The 13,583-nt window shown below is 36.7% G+C and overlaps 1 protein-coding gene across 1 annotated transcript in view; it reads left to right on the plus strand.

The window, feature by feature from the left end:
* pnp4a (purine nucleoside phosphorylase 4a) overlaps window positions 1-13,583 on the plus strand; it is a 73,864-nt gene that overhangs the window by 11,674 nt on the left and 48,607 nt on the right. The window lies entirely within an intron of this gene.

Raw genomic sequence — 13,583 nt, forward strand, 5'->3', positions numbered from 1 at the left:
CATTAGTACACCTCAAATTATTGCTGCTTGTTAACGCAAATAAACCACTATTATTATTGGGTTAGTACATTTTAAAAAATTATACTTTTATTTAACAAGGATGTACAAAAGTTACAGTTAATTACTAAGCAGCACAACTGTTTTCAAATTTGATAAAAAATAAGAAATGTTTCTTGAGCACCAAATCTAAATATTGGAATGACTTCTGAAGGATCATGTGACACTGGAGTAATGGCAGCTAAACATTCAGCTTGGCCATCACAGGAGTTTGGAAGCATTTATTTTAATATTTTTCAATATTAATGTTTACTGTATTTTTGATTAAATAAATTCTTAAATAATTTTTTTCTGAATGATCAGACTGAAGATATTCACAATGCGGACAAAATAACAGGTGAAAAAAGTCCTATAGACTCACACTGAAGGAGGGACCTGTGACTATACTGACCAGAATTTCATAACATAACCACTGTGTGATAAAAAACACTCAAATGCCTCAGTAACCGCATAGCAACACCCTAGTAACTACCCCCAAACACCCTTTACATTTTTGTCAAAAATGTAAAAATCTAGTCAGTTGTTACACTAATAATACAAACAGTAGTGTAGTGTATCTCAAAACTGTCCCCCCAAAAGCATATTATGCACATTTTCATTGCATTACATAATGTGAATGTACATTATCATCATCATCACTATAATGTTAAATAAAAGTTCATTCAAAATGAATATTTTGTCATAATTTACTCACTTTCCTGTTGTTCCAAACCCGTATGACTATCAAATATGTTTGTTTTGTTAGTCAATTGGGTATAGTTGAAACATTTTTAAAAATGCAAAAACATTTCCACAGAAGAAGGAAAGTCATACAGGTTTGGTGGAGGGGGCGTAGATGATGACAGAAATTTTATTTTTTGGGTGATACATTTCTTTAAGTGACCAAACATTTCAAACTAGATTAGTGTGTCTTTTACCATGATCCAAAGTTCTTTTCTCCACTCCGTCAGATTGGCAGTCCGTAGAGAGCAGCATCATAGAGCGAAACGCCATTCTAAAGCAGACTGGATCTTCGTCTGTGTCAGAAAGACAGGCCAGCGATTCACGCTCGCACACTGCTCTCATCCAGCACAGAGCAAATTGTGCATGAAATTGGTTCAGAAAACATGAACTGGAACGATCCCATCTTCAGTCCCTTTTTGCTGGGTCTGCAAAAACCGTGTTGGCTGTTTAATTACAAAGTATTAACACTCCAGTGTTGCATGATGGGTGACTCAGCTACCGATTGGCTCTCACCATGAATAACCATGGCTGTGTTGCTAAAAGATGACGAATGTAGGTTGTAAAGTTCAAATCATATGTGGCAGTGCAAAAAGCTTGCCAGGGCTTTCGTGGAAATTATTAAGTGCACATTTATTGTACGGTCTTTCTTTGGATAGCATGATAAATGACTTCACCGTGTTCACCTAAGGGATCAGTGATGCAGTGCAGATATCTAGTAATTGAACAGAACAGCATGACTATTGCCAGAGAAAAGAGCAGAAACATTATTTTGACATTATGCAAGCCCTTTTTTTGCTCCAGACAAGATGTTTTGGCTGTTCCTTGCTTCAAAACATTTGTTTCTGTTTATAAGGTGAGGTGAACGCTTGCAATTTTTACTGTATAGTTCACTTCTCAGACCTCGTTCTGCTCCGTGACTGAATAACTTAATCCCCAGCTTGAATTGTTTCTTGAACTTGATTTTTCCTGAGCTCAAATACGGTGTCACTTGTGAAGGTGTCCTGTCTGACACGAGGCTGATATGTTGGAATTTAAATTATATGAGGGCTAATCTGGTTTTCTAATTGCACATTACAACTATGGCTTACAAGGACCGGGTTATTTATTCAACATAATTTTGTTCCATAAATCATAAAAAAACGTCTATGTGTGGGTTTTGCAATCCCATGAAAAGTATTAAAAAAAGCTTGTGACTAGACCTCGTAACTCCATTGGATCCTCAAACTGTCTGTAAAACCTCATAACTCCACCCCGCCTCTATCGTGAATGAAGTGCCGCACAAAGTTTGGACCGCCTCTGCTTGTTTGCAATGCAAGGGTAAAAAACAAACAGGTTGTTTAATAATTACAGTGTTTTCTTTACTCAAGAAACTCTATATTAAAGGTTTTATTTATTTGAGGAGCGAAGAAGTGTGTCTTAGTTAAGCATTTGTTATCGAATCATAGCCAATACTGTAAACAGCCTGTATATATAAATAGCCATAAATACTTTACTGATATGTATGGGTGGGTGTTATATGTAAAATCCAATATCACAGTATAAGTAATTTTGTCATGGTAATGGCATTACAATACATTTTATTTTGCACAACCAAAAATGTATGTACTTAAATGTGTTATCTATTTTTGGATGATCCAGTTAATTAAATACTTTACGTTATTTAAATTTAAAAGGCTTTTTATCTCATTGGAATATTTCCTCTTTTTATTTGGAACTTCAATCAGATAATTCAACAAGACCAATATTATTTATTACTGTGAAAGACTATTATAAAATACTTAGTTCTGACCCGAGATTCTGATTGGATGGCATTCAAAGCTGATGACCAATAACTGAGATCAGTTGAACATTATTAATGTGGAAAAACAACTACTATTTCCATTGCTGCGCGTATATTAGCTAACAACATAGAATCTACCAATTTGTGTGTTATTTTAGTATTGTGTATGTACTATAGTATTTAATCTTTTGAATTGGCTTTTTTTCTGTTTTTATTTTAATATTAGCTTGTTTTTGTATTGTTGTTATCTGAATTTGGCATTTTTATTCGTTTTTTATATTTTAGTTGAAAACATTATTTTTAGTTATTTCAGTACATCAACTTTTTTTTCCAGTTAGTATTACCATGGCAACATTATTCATTTAAATTTTTTTACGTTTGTTTTTCGTCTAACAATTATATTTTATTTCATTATTTTATTTCAACTTCATTACAATTAATGGAAATGTAAGTTTTATTTTTAATTAACAATAACAACACTGACCATTTGACACATTTCTACCATTGCATGTTACATACTACAATACCTCCTGGTTGAACATGGCAGTTTGAAAAGAAAATATAATAGAGGAAATTCAAATAGGTGAACAAGCAGCAGAAGGGATGTGGTTTGAACAAAGTGACCTTCAAGATGATTAAAAAAAATGAACGAAAGAAAAGTCCCATTTCTAAACACATAAAGATATATATTTTAAAACCGGTTTTACTGTACTGTAGTTGATGTTCAGTTATACTATATGGTTGCAAAACCAGTATATGCTACAGACCTGCTGTTATGTTACAATGCAAAAGCTTTGAGTAGAACAACTATGAATTCAGCTGGTGATGTGTCATATTACTTAAGTAAATCTTATCTTAGCATCCTATATAATTGCAGGACATTTGCTCCACTACAGCAAATCATCTTAGACCTAGATGACAAGCTTACTAAAAATACCATATAAGTGGTCTCAGAAATTGCTCTTGTATCACATACTGCATTTAATCTGGAGATGTGGGAGGGCTGCATAAACAAACATCTCTCACTCCTATCCAATTCTCTAGTATATATTTTCCAATTAATTTTGAAAATGCACATCCAGACTAATGCCACGTGGGTGAAGTGTAAAACAGGAATCCGTGTAGCAAGTAGTTGTTGTAAGGGTTTAATGTTGTGGATGTATTGAGGTTAATCTGTCTCTCTCACTAAACCTATGGTGGCCTGCTGTGAGATCAAAACACCCAGAGAAGATGAGAGATGAAGCGAGCACTTTATGTAACCCTATACTTTCTTACATAAACACAAACCCCTCTGTGTTCCTCTATCAACACTAAAAGCCTCCTTTCTTTGTTAAACTAGCCCCTTTTCATTATAAAGACTAGCGGAGTATACGTTCAACAGACCCCTAAAACTCAAGCATCCTTTTTACAAAAGCTTAAACCTGGTTTAGGGAAATCCAGAGCCTGCTTTTTAGCTTAAACCTATTGAGAAAGGAGATAAACCCAACAGAGTACACAGGATTAGCGAAGAATCCACTGAGAGCTATGGAGGAAAAGCCACCAGAAGGATGGGCAAATGGACTCGGAGTGCTATATCCAACTTACTTACAACTAGGTCTACGTAATGACTGTCGATGCAAATTTCACTAAGTTTGATACTAGTTGTGGGGATCACCAGAGGCCCTACAATATGATATTATCACGATTCTTAAAGTGTAAGTTTGCTGATTTCCAACACACTTTGTATACCGCTAGTTACAATGTCGGTAGTAAATTAACTGGACTGAAACATTTCTGTATATGTCGGCAAAAGTTTGCCAGATGTGCAAAATCTTGACTTTTGACAGCTCCAGGGATTTTTATGAAAACTACAGATTGTACTTCACCATTTTTGTATCCCCACCCTCTCCCCTTTTAGCCACAATACAATATTATTGCGATTTTAAACATTTTAAGATATGCTGAGTATTGCCATTACAGTGATTTATTACCTTTTTTATCTTCAAATGTATCGGAGACAATCTGTTTATTTCACATCTTCATATCCGTCTTCTTTGTCCTGTCCTTGTTCAGTATTTTCAGTATATTCTTTTATTTTAGACATATTTTTTATAAATATAAATAGCAGTTGTCAAATAAAAAAATAGTTTTCACATTCAATTCCATATATTTGTTGTTACAATACATATTGTTTTAAGCAGTTTTAGAATGAATAACCTTATTAAAAACCCTAATGAACAGGTCAAAGGTGACACTACACATTCCTGTTCAACTATAAAATGTAGTTATGTGCTGAATCATATTTATATTATTTTAGAAAAAAAAAAACATTAGAAGCGCGACGCAAAATGTAATACAATCCAGAAAGGCCATGAAAAGATTGATATTTCCCCACACAAAATATCACAATATGATTTTATTTTTTCTCCCACCTCTAGTTACTTGATACCCATCTTAAAATACTTGGCACTGCGTCAGTAACCGTTTCTCTGTAGGAAAAGAAAGTCAAAGTCTTATTTTTATGCATTCGTGAGTCGTGACTTTCATTTTGGGCAGAGTAATTGGGAACCACAGTGTGTGTGTGTGTGTGTGTGTGTGTGTGTGTGTGTGTGTGTGTGTGTGTGTGTGTGTGTGTGTGTGTGTGTTTGTGTGTGTGGTTGTGTGTGTGTGTCAAGAAAGGAAAAAGTATTTTAGCTACCATGTGTTTTAGTCAGGGTTGTGTGAACAAAAGATAAGCTGTGGCCTAAAAACATCTCTGAGCAAGACATGTATCTTCGGCAGTACCAGCCACCCAGGTGGAGAGGATATGTGTGTGGGTTGCATGCGTTTAAGCGATCAAAACACACTCTGTCTTTCTGGTGGCGAAGGATGTTGAGAGCCTGCCGATTCCCCAGACTTCACCTTGCCAAACTGACTTCACAGTCTCTGTCCCTGCAGAATGAACATCAACATTTCCTTAGCACGTTTGTCGTTGTACCATAAACAGTTATGTGCGTGTCAGGGATTTGCAAAGGTTAAATTAGTCTTGCTGAGCACCCTGGAGAATACACCGCAACGCTCTGCTTTCTGCCCTCATGTATCATGGACAAAACAGTAATCACATGAACATCCACTCTGGGGACTTTTAATGTGAATTATTAGTTTTGAAGGATGATAGCAGAACATTTAGCCACTTCCTCATTTATCACTATACGGTTTAGTGTGTGTTTGCTTAAGTTTATGTTTGCTGGTATTTTAGCATTTGTAATATGTGAGAATATTTATCTAGCGGTGAGCCTCTGTCTAGAAATTGCCCTATGCAGTGACAAGGTCAGAGATTGAGAGAAATAACTGGGTTAGTGCCAGGAGCATGTTGCCAGATTGCATGTGTCCATCCTGTTGACGCAAGGCGTGAGTAGACAGGGAATGCTAATGTAAGATTAACCACCCTGTCTGTCTGCATTTCCACTGAACTGTGAGGCATCTGGAGTCTTTAAAGGGGTCATATCATATACTTTTTATTTTTTCCCCTGAGGTCCAAAACGGGTATAATTTAATCTTTTATGACTGTTTTGTACCCTCTCTCTGACCCTTTAACTTCCCTTTAACTCCCTAGTTTACATAAAAATTAAACTTCTGTCATCATTTACTCACCCTCGTGTCATTCCAAACCTGTATGATTTTCTTTATTCAGTGGAACACAGAGATATTTTTGTCTCAATGTTTTTTTTTCAAATGAAATGAAAATTCTATTCTATTATTTTCTTTCATTCTTCTTTTGTGTTCCACAGAAAAAAGTACCGGTAAGTCATATTTGGAACATGAACGTTATTCAGTTATTACTTTGTTTTTTGTTTTGTTTTTTGGTGAAACTAAAATAAAATTGATCAAAAGGGACTGTAAAGACATTTGTTACAAAACAAATCTCAGTTTTAAATAAATGCTCTTCTTTTCTTAACCTTTAGTTTACATTCATCAAAGAATCCTAATTTTTTTTTTAAATTTACACACATAATATTAAGCTGCACAAACTGTTTTCAACATTGATATAATAACAACATGAAATGTGATGGGGGCAAAATATATTTTGGCCACCTACTCCTTAAAATCCAATTCACAACCGATGCATATAACCAAGTCCCCGGGCCTACTTTTTTTTTCTTTGATAATCCTTTACATTTGGATGTTCGCCACAAAGTGGAAGAAAAGATCTGTCGCTACTTCAGGTTCATTGGCTAAACAGAAACGTTTGTAGTTATGTAGGTTCTTTAGTTTGAACGACTTAAGTATGATAAAAATGTATCCTTCCCAGTTTAGTAGAAGTTACTGAAGCAAAAGTTTCTATTGTTAGTCCACTTACACAAACATGCACACACAGTTTAGTAAATAAAGTGTTAAGACTGAAATTGCCTCCCCAGGAAATGAAAAGTAGCAGTTTGACATAAAAAGAGGAAGTTGTCATGTTGTTTAGCACATATGTTTCCACCTTTTAAACCGATAACAAGGCGTCCTTTAAAGATTCAAATTGTCAGAAGTTCCATCTTTCTTCCTTACGTTTTTTGTTTCCCTTTGTTACATATGTCTGTTTGTCAGATCTTTCTTGCTTTCACTCTCTCTGTCTTCTCTCCACCCCCTCACTAAGTCACATCACATAACTGCCTCACCTCTTTTCTGTGCTTTAGTGTAGATCTGTCTTGTTATTTCTAACTCTAACTTGAGGAGACAGGCCATAGGCATCCCTAACACACAAACACAGTCTGCACAATGTCTGCATTTATATGCACAGATATGTACCTATTAATCAGAATGACTTGTTTATAAAGATATGTATAATTTTTTTTCCAGCAGGGATGCTTTAAATAGACCAGAAGTGACTAAAGTTGTTACAAAAGATTTTGATATCAATGAAACGCTATTCTTTTGAACCTTCTACTAATCCTGAAAAAATATATCACTTGTTTCCATAAAAATATTAAGCAGCGCAACTGTTTTCAACATTGATAATAATTAAATGTTTCTTAAGCACTAGATCACCATATTAGAATGATTTCTGAAGGATCATGTGACTGAAAACTGGAATAACGGCTGCTGAAAAATCTGCTTTATCATCACAGGAATAAAGGACATTTTAAAATATATTTTAAAACAGTTATTTTAATCTGTAATAATATTTCACGGTATTACTGTTTTAAATGTATTAGGCCTACATAAATGGTGACCATAAGAGACTTCTTTAAAAAAAAAAAAGTTAAAAAGTCTTACCACAAGTGTACGTGTCATGTAAACACATATACCTGATTATAATAATCTCTAGATAGACCTATATTTTGGTTTCTCGAAGTCTGAGTAAGACTGCTAGCATATCATAATTTAGATTTATATAATCACCAATTCAGACCATAACTGAACATTTATTTATTTTAGCTGATTTTTGTCCAAATTAGAGTAATTCTGGGTTAAAACGTCATGCAATAAAGTTACATTTTTGGATGGAATAGAAGACTGAAAAGAAATGATCATAAATCAAAACACAGATGAGTGGAAGCACCGTAAGAGTCTCATGACCTATATTTTGCTATTGTGCTGTTGTCAAGGGCATGAATGGGGATTAATGAGTCCAAATGAGTTCAATTACTGTGCAGAATTGCAAAAAAAATGCATTACTTTCTGTAGGGAAAAGCATAAAATATGCATGCACCATTTATTCAAAAATATTGAATACAGAACACTCAGAATACCCACCTTTTTCCTACACCCCATGATGCTTTGCCTGCATTATGTGAGTAAATTTTGTTAAACTGTAAACAATCAGTGAAAGGCTTGCTTTATGAATGCAAAAATTAGCTTTTTTGAGATTAATAATCTGAGATTATTGTACTCACCCTTCCATAGAATATTTAAAGGAAACTTCAAAGTTTAAAAGCATTAAAGGGATAGTTCACCCCAAAAAATTAATTCTGTCACCATTTACGAACCGTTGTTCCAAACCTGTGTGAATTTCTTTCTTATGCTGAACGCAAAAGATATTTTGAAGAATATGGGTAACCAAACACTATTTTTGATGGGGACTATTGACTTCCATAGAATGGAAAAAAATACTATGGAGGTCAATAGTGCCCATCAACTGCTTGGTTACCAACATTCTTCAAATTATATTCTCTTGTGTTCAGAAGAAAGAAACCCATACAGGTTTGGAGCAACATGAGGGTGAGTAAGGGTGTGTTCACACTTGTAATTTAATTTGACAATTTAAATGACATGGAGAGAGAAAAAGAAAAAAATTCACATATATGCTAGCCGGAAAAAAATATGTTTTAAGAGAAGATTTAAAAACACTATTCAGCCTGTCTAATCTCAGTGGGGAGAGAATTCCACAGTTTTGGAGCCAAGGAAGAAAAAGCCCGGTCACCCATAGAGCGTAAACGAGTTGCAGGAATAGTTAAAAAGCCAGAATCAGAAGAGCGGAGATTACGCCTTGGGGTATAGACAGAAGTTCAGACAGGTATTCTGGCGATAAATCATGCAGGGCCTTGTAAGTAAGCATGAGAATTTTAAAATCTATGCGAAACCTGACAGGAAGCCGGTGCAAGGACTCCAAGATTGGTGTGATGTGCTCACTTGTCCTGGACCTTGTCAGGATTCTGGCAGCTGAGGTTTGAACATACTGCAATTTGTTTAAAGTTGACTTTGAGACCCCAGCGAGCAGAGCATTACAATTGTCGATGCAAGAAAAAACAAACGTGTTGATCAGTTTTTCCGCCTCGGAGAAAGATAACATGGGGCGCAGTCTTGCAATTTTTGGGGTAATAAGAGCTCCAAAACCCTCATTTACCACTCAAAATAGTCCAATAAGCATTTAAGATCAATAAATCCTTTTTCAACTGGAAGTTGAAAATATTGCCTATTTTGCGACGGAACTTACCGAACATCCAAAACAATGCTGTGTGCTGGGCTAAACGCGCCGGTTGTATGTGCGTAGCCTGCATATGATGGTATTTTGACCAATTGAGAACTCGTGAAGAGCTTATAAAATGTGTAAAAGAGTCAAAACAGCGGCAGGAATCCTTCCGTCACACACACAAACGAAGATCTGCTGCAAGGAGACGTGGTTCTGATACCTGTACCGAACTGTGATGGGAAACATCACTATGACGAGAAAAAAATTATATGCGTGAGCCTGAGCATTCTGTCCTTTTTAGGGTCTCATCTTCCTGCTTTTGGTTCGTTTACATGTCTTTGGTCCGTGTTGCGTTCATATATCATATGAACCGCACCAGAGTTCGGTTCAGTCCCCACCTTTTAGGGGTCTCGGTCTGCTTGTTTGTTGGGCACCAGGGTTCGGATGGCACCGTTCACACGTTCAAATGAACCGCACAAATATTGTAGAGAAATATTGTTAATATTAATATTTCCCTGCTTTAGAAACATTCCAGTTCACACTGCTAATATGGGGATTAGAAGTGAAAAGGGGAGATAATTACATTTTAAAGCACCCATGTGAAAACAGATGTGAGGATTTGGGGAGAAAACTTCCAGTGCATTCCAGTGAATCATTCATGGGATATATCGTAAAGTAAATCGGGAGAGCAGACCACAAATGCTCAGTATATGTTGTCATCTTCATATGTTACAGCAGAATACAAAGGAAACAATTCAAAGGAAAAGAATGCAGTGACTGAAAAAAGCTCTTGCCATAGATTTTCTTGTGATACCATATCATATTATTTGTAGCGCAATCTTACTATTTAAAATTATTTGTTTCAGTCCTTTGAGTGGACGTTCCCCAAAACCAGAAGTGCCTCCCATAATTCAAAGCACAGTCAGGGAAAAAGTGGATGGTCTTCATTTATTTTAAATATGCTAATAATTACATGTATACAGAAATACTCCAATAGCTGTGCAGTACGTTAACCTCTTTTTCTCTATAAACGTTCAACCAGAATATATATATATCTTAATTGGAAAATCATGTGCATATAAACATGGTCAATGTGCTACCGTGGGCGTACTTGTAATCATATCCTTATGTGTGCGTATGTGTTTGTGGTTGTCTGTATGTATAAATGTGTGAGGGGCCAAGTATCTCCACACCCCCTCGAATTCTCTCATTACAGTTTCCTCCTGGCACCATGGGCCCCTCACTCTGTGCCACACCGTTCTCTGTCCAACTGTCTGTAGACATGGCTGGAGGGGACAAGCAGTCCAGATCTGTCCATCTGCATGTCCCTATGGCCCCTCAAATCCCTACTTAAGAGGGGACATATGACGACCTTCTGTGGAGAACTGAATTCCGACCAATTTAGACACATTTTCTTCTTTGACTTAACTCAACCCACCTTGTATAGTCCTCTAATGAGAAAATGTGTTGGAAATGCTCCTGTTTTTATACCCGAAGACATGTTAAGTAGTGCAGAATCCTTCTGGTCTGCTAAATCTGTGCGTGTAGATGCTGACTCACTCTAATAGGCTGCCGTATCTCCAACAGCGAGGGCAGAAGCAGGTCAGAGAAACAGCATAATGCAGCACAGCGCTGGAAAAACTGGGTCTTTTCATCCAATCCATGTTTGAAAGTTCACAGAACCAAGTCAGCCACGCCTAACATGGCTTTTTCCCTCTCTGTCTGGCTCGCCTTGCCCCCAATCACCCCTAGAGAGTCATTCAGATCTTTAGTTTCCACTCACCTTCCCGAAACAGCCTCTAATCATTCCATCTCCTGCTTATCACCGCATAATTGGAGGTACAGCAATTAGTGAGCTCTAATTGATCCGAGTATGGACAACACGGGACTGACGCTGCAGTTTAGCATAGGGCTAATTCTCATCCCATCCGCAAGCCTGTGCAAGAGAGCGCTAGATAAATCAGCATGGACAGAGAAGCACATTTCACTCTCCGAAAAGTGGCTCAAATGCGCACCATTATCGGCACATTCCCTCGTACCAGCCACTGGAAAGCAGGGTGCAGTGAAATATAAGAGTCCAATTATTCACACTGTAAAACAGCTATCTGCTTAGCCAAGCACCTAGGGAAATTCAATAAGTTGTTCCAGAGATGAGGCTTGGCTTTTACTGGACACAGATTTTCTGAGCATCCATCACAGAGCCGCGCAGACGAACTAGTCTGCCGATACGAGGCACCAGACGGGGGAGTTAAATGAATGGTATGCACTCTCAGCAGGCCTTAAAATTAAAGTGAGACATTGTTGGGCCAACCTGGCATGTTGTATTTGGAAAATAACGGCTTCACACTTGTACTTTTTTGCTCAGAGAGCACTATTTGTTAGGGCCTCGGGTTTGGATTGCTGTATACTATTGGAAGGATGCCTCAAATCCTGTGTGAAAGCCATTGCCTGTAATCCTGCTAATCCTCTCAGGTGTGGCGTTACTCACAGGAAGGTAGCTTATTGGTGATGGGGAATCAAGGCCAGGGCATCTATTAAACATCCACCGGGGGACATGTGCGAGCAGAGTAAATTTAAACCATTTAGAACTGTGCACCTTTTAGCTTATTTGTACTTTATACAGCTTTTGCATTGGTATAGACGGCCAATGATTAGATACAGAGGAAGATCCCATCTTGAATTATGCCCTTGGCACTTCTTAGTTCCTCTGAGCCCTTGGGCACTGTTGGAAATCTCAGAAGCGAAGACCAGGAGACTTGGATGTATCTTCAGCAGGATTCTTTATTGAGAACACATGCTGTTTGTATCTGCAGTCATCAAGTCTAACTAAGGCAATACATTGTAGTTTATATACAGGTTAGAGGCCAATACTTAGAAATGGAGACAAAGCACCCGGGCGACCTTAAATAAAGCATGCAAATGAAGTGTACAGCAATCGCCACACAGCATCGTTTCAGCATCGTTTCACAGAGTCCTAATCCAATCAACATAACTACAAAAAAAATCCACACCTTTGGATTGCATTGTGTGAGGTTTGCATTCACACTTAACTCAGGTATATAGGAAGATGAACAATGGTCACCAATCCAAAGAATGTGAAAGGGGCACCAAGAACCGTTAAAGACAAAAAAGGTGATAGTCTCAGTAACCTGGTTAATTTGACTTCAAATGAAAGATATAGGACTGGCAGAGATATTTTGACTATCAAATAAACTATGAATGTAGAGAAAAACAATTCTTAAATTTGTAATCCCACAGCACTTAATTTCCATTTACTCTGGGCTCGGATTTCCTAAATTTTGGGTTAAGACAAAGATATGCAAAACAAAAGTCCAAGGTTGGCAACAAGCTATAATATGTGTAGTCAAAGATTTGTATTATTTTATTAGTCAATATTGTATATTTAATTGTGCATGCTTAGTTTACATTTAGATTACTTTTCACATCTAATGCTTTAAACTTAATATTTAAAAACGCAAATAATTTAATAACGCTGGTAACTGTTATCTTCAGTAAATTTCTAAAAGCATTTTTCTTGCTACACATTTTAATGTTGTGGTGCCTAAATTTAGTTTTATTATTATAAACAATTGTTTATAGTGTTTTAATTTACTCCGATTTTATTAAGAGTTATGTATAAGCCATGAACTAAAGCAATAATTTGTTTAGTAGTTTGAGAGCACAGGGAGACTGACTCTATTACGTCATTCAGTGCTTTATAGGAGTGACTGGGTGGCGGGCGCTAAAGAGTTCTTTTGTCAGGAATTGTCAGGAACTGCTCGTCTCAATTCTCTAATTGGTGGAGATTTCCTTACAGACTCATGGGTAATATACTGTAGTTTTTCACCAGGAATTGATAATGCAGGCTGATGGCTTCTACAAAAACAAATACCAAGATAGACATCATCTATCATAATCATGTAGTAGTGTATTATATTTGGGATCATTACACAAATGTACACAAGTTTGTTTATTCTGCCTCTCTCATGAAGAAAGGATAATTTATGAAAATGTTATTTTGTAGTGTAGTGTGTGGCCGGTTTACAGTGTATTTGATTGACTCACTGCAGACATGCTGTGTTGTATTTCAGACTGGGCACAAGAGTGGAAAATGCCATAATTTGTGGTCATGATGAGTTAAACATCTGACTGGAGCAGATGGTTAGA

The sequence above is a fragment of the Phoxinus phoxinus genome (genome assembly GCF_949152265.1).
Source record: "Phoxinus phoxinus genome assembly, chromosome: 22".
NCBI classification, from domain to species: Eukaryota; Metazoa; Chordata; class Actinopteri; order Cypriniformes; family Leuciscidae; genus Phoxinus; species Phoxinus phoxinus.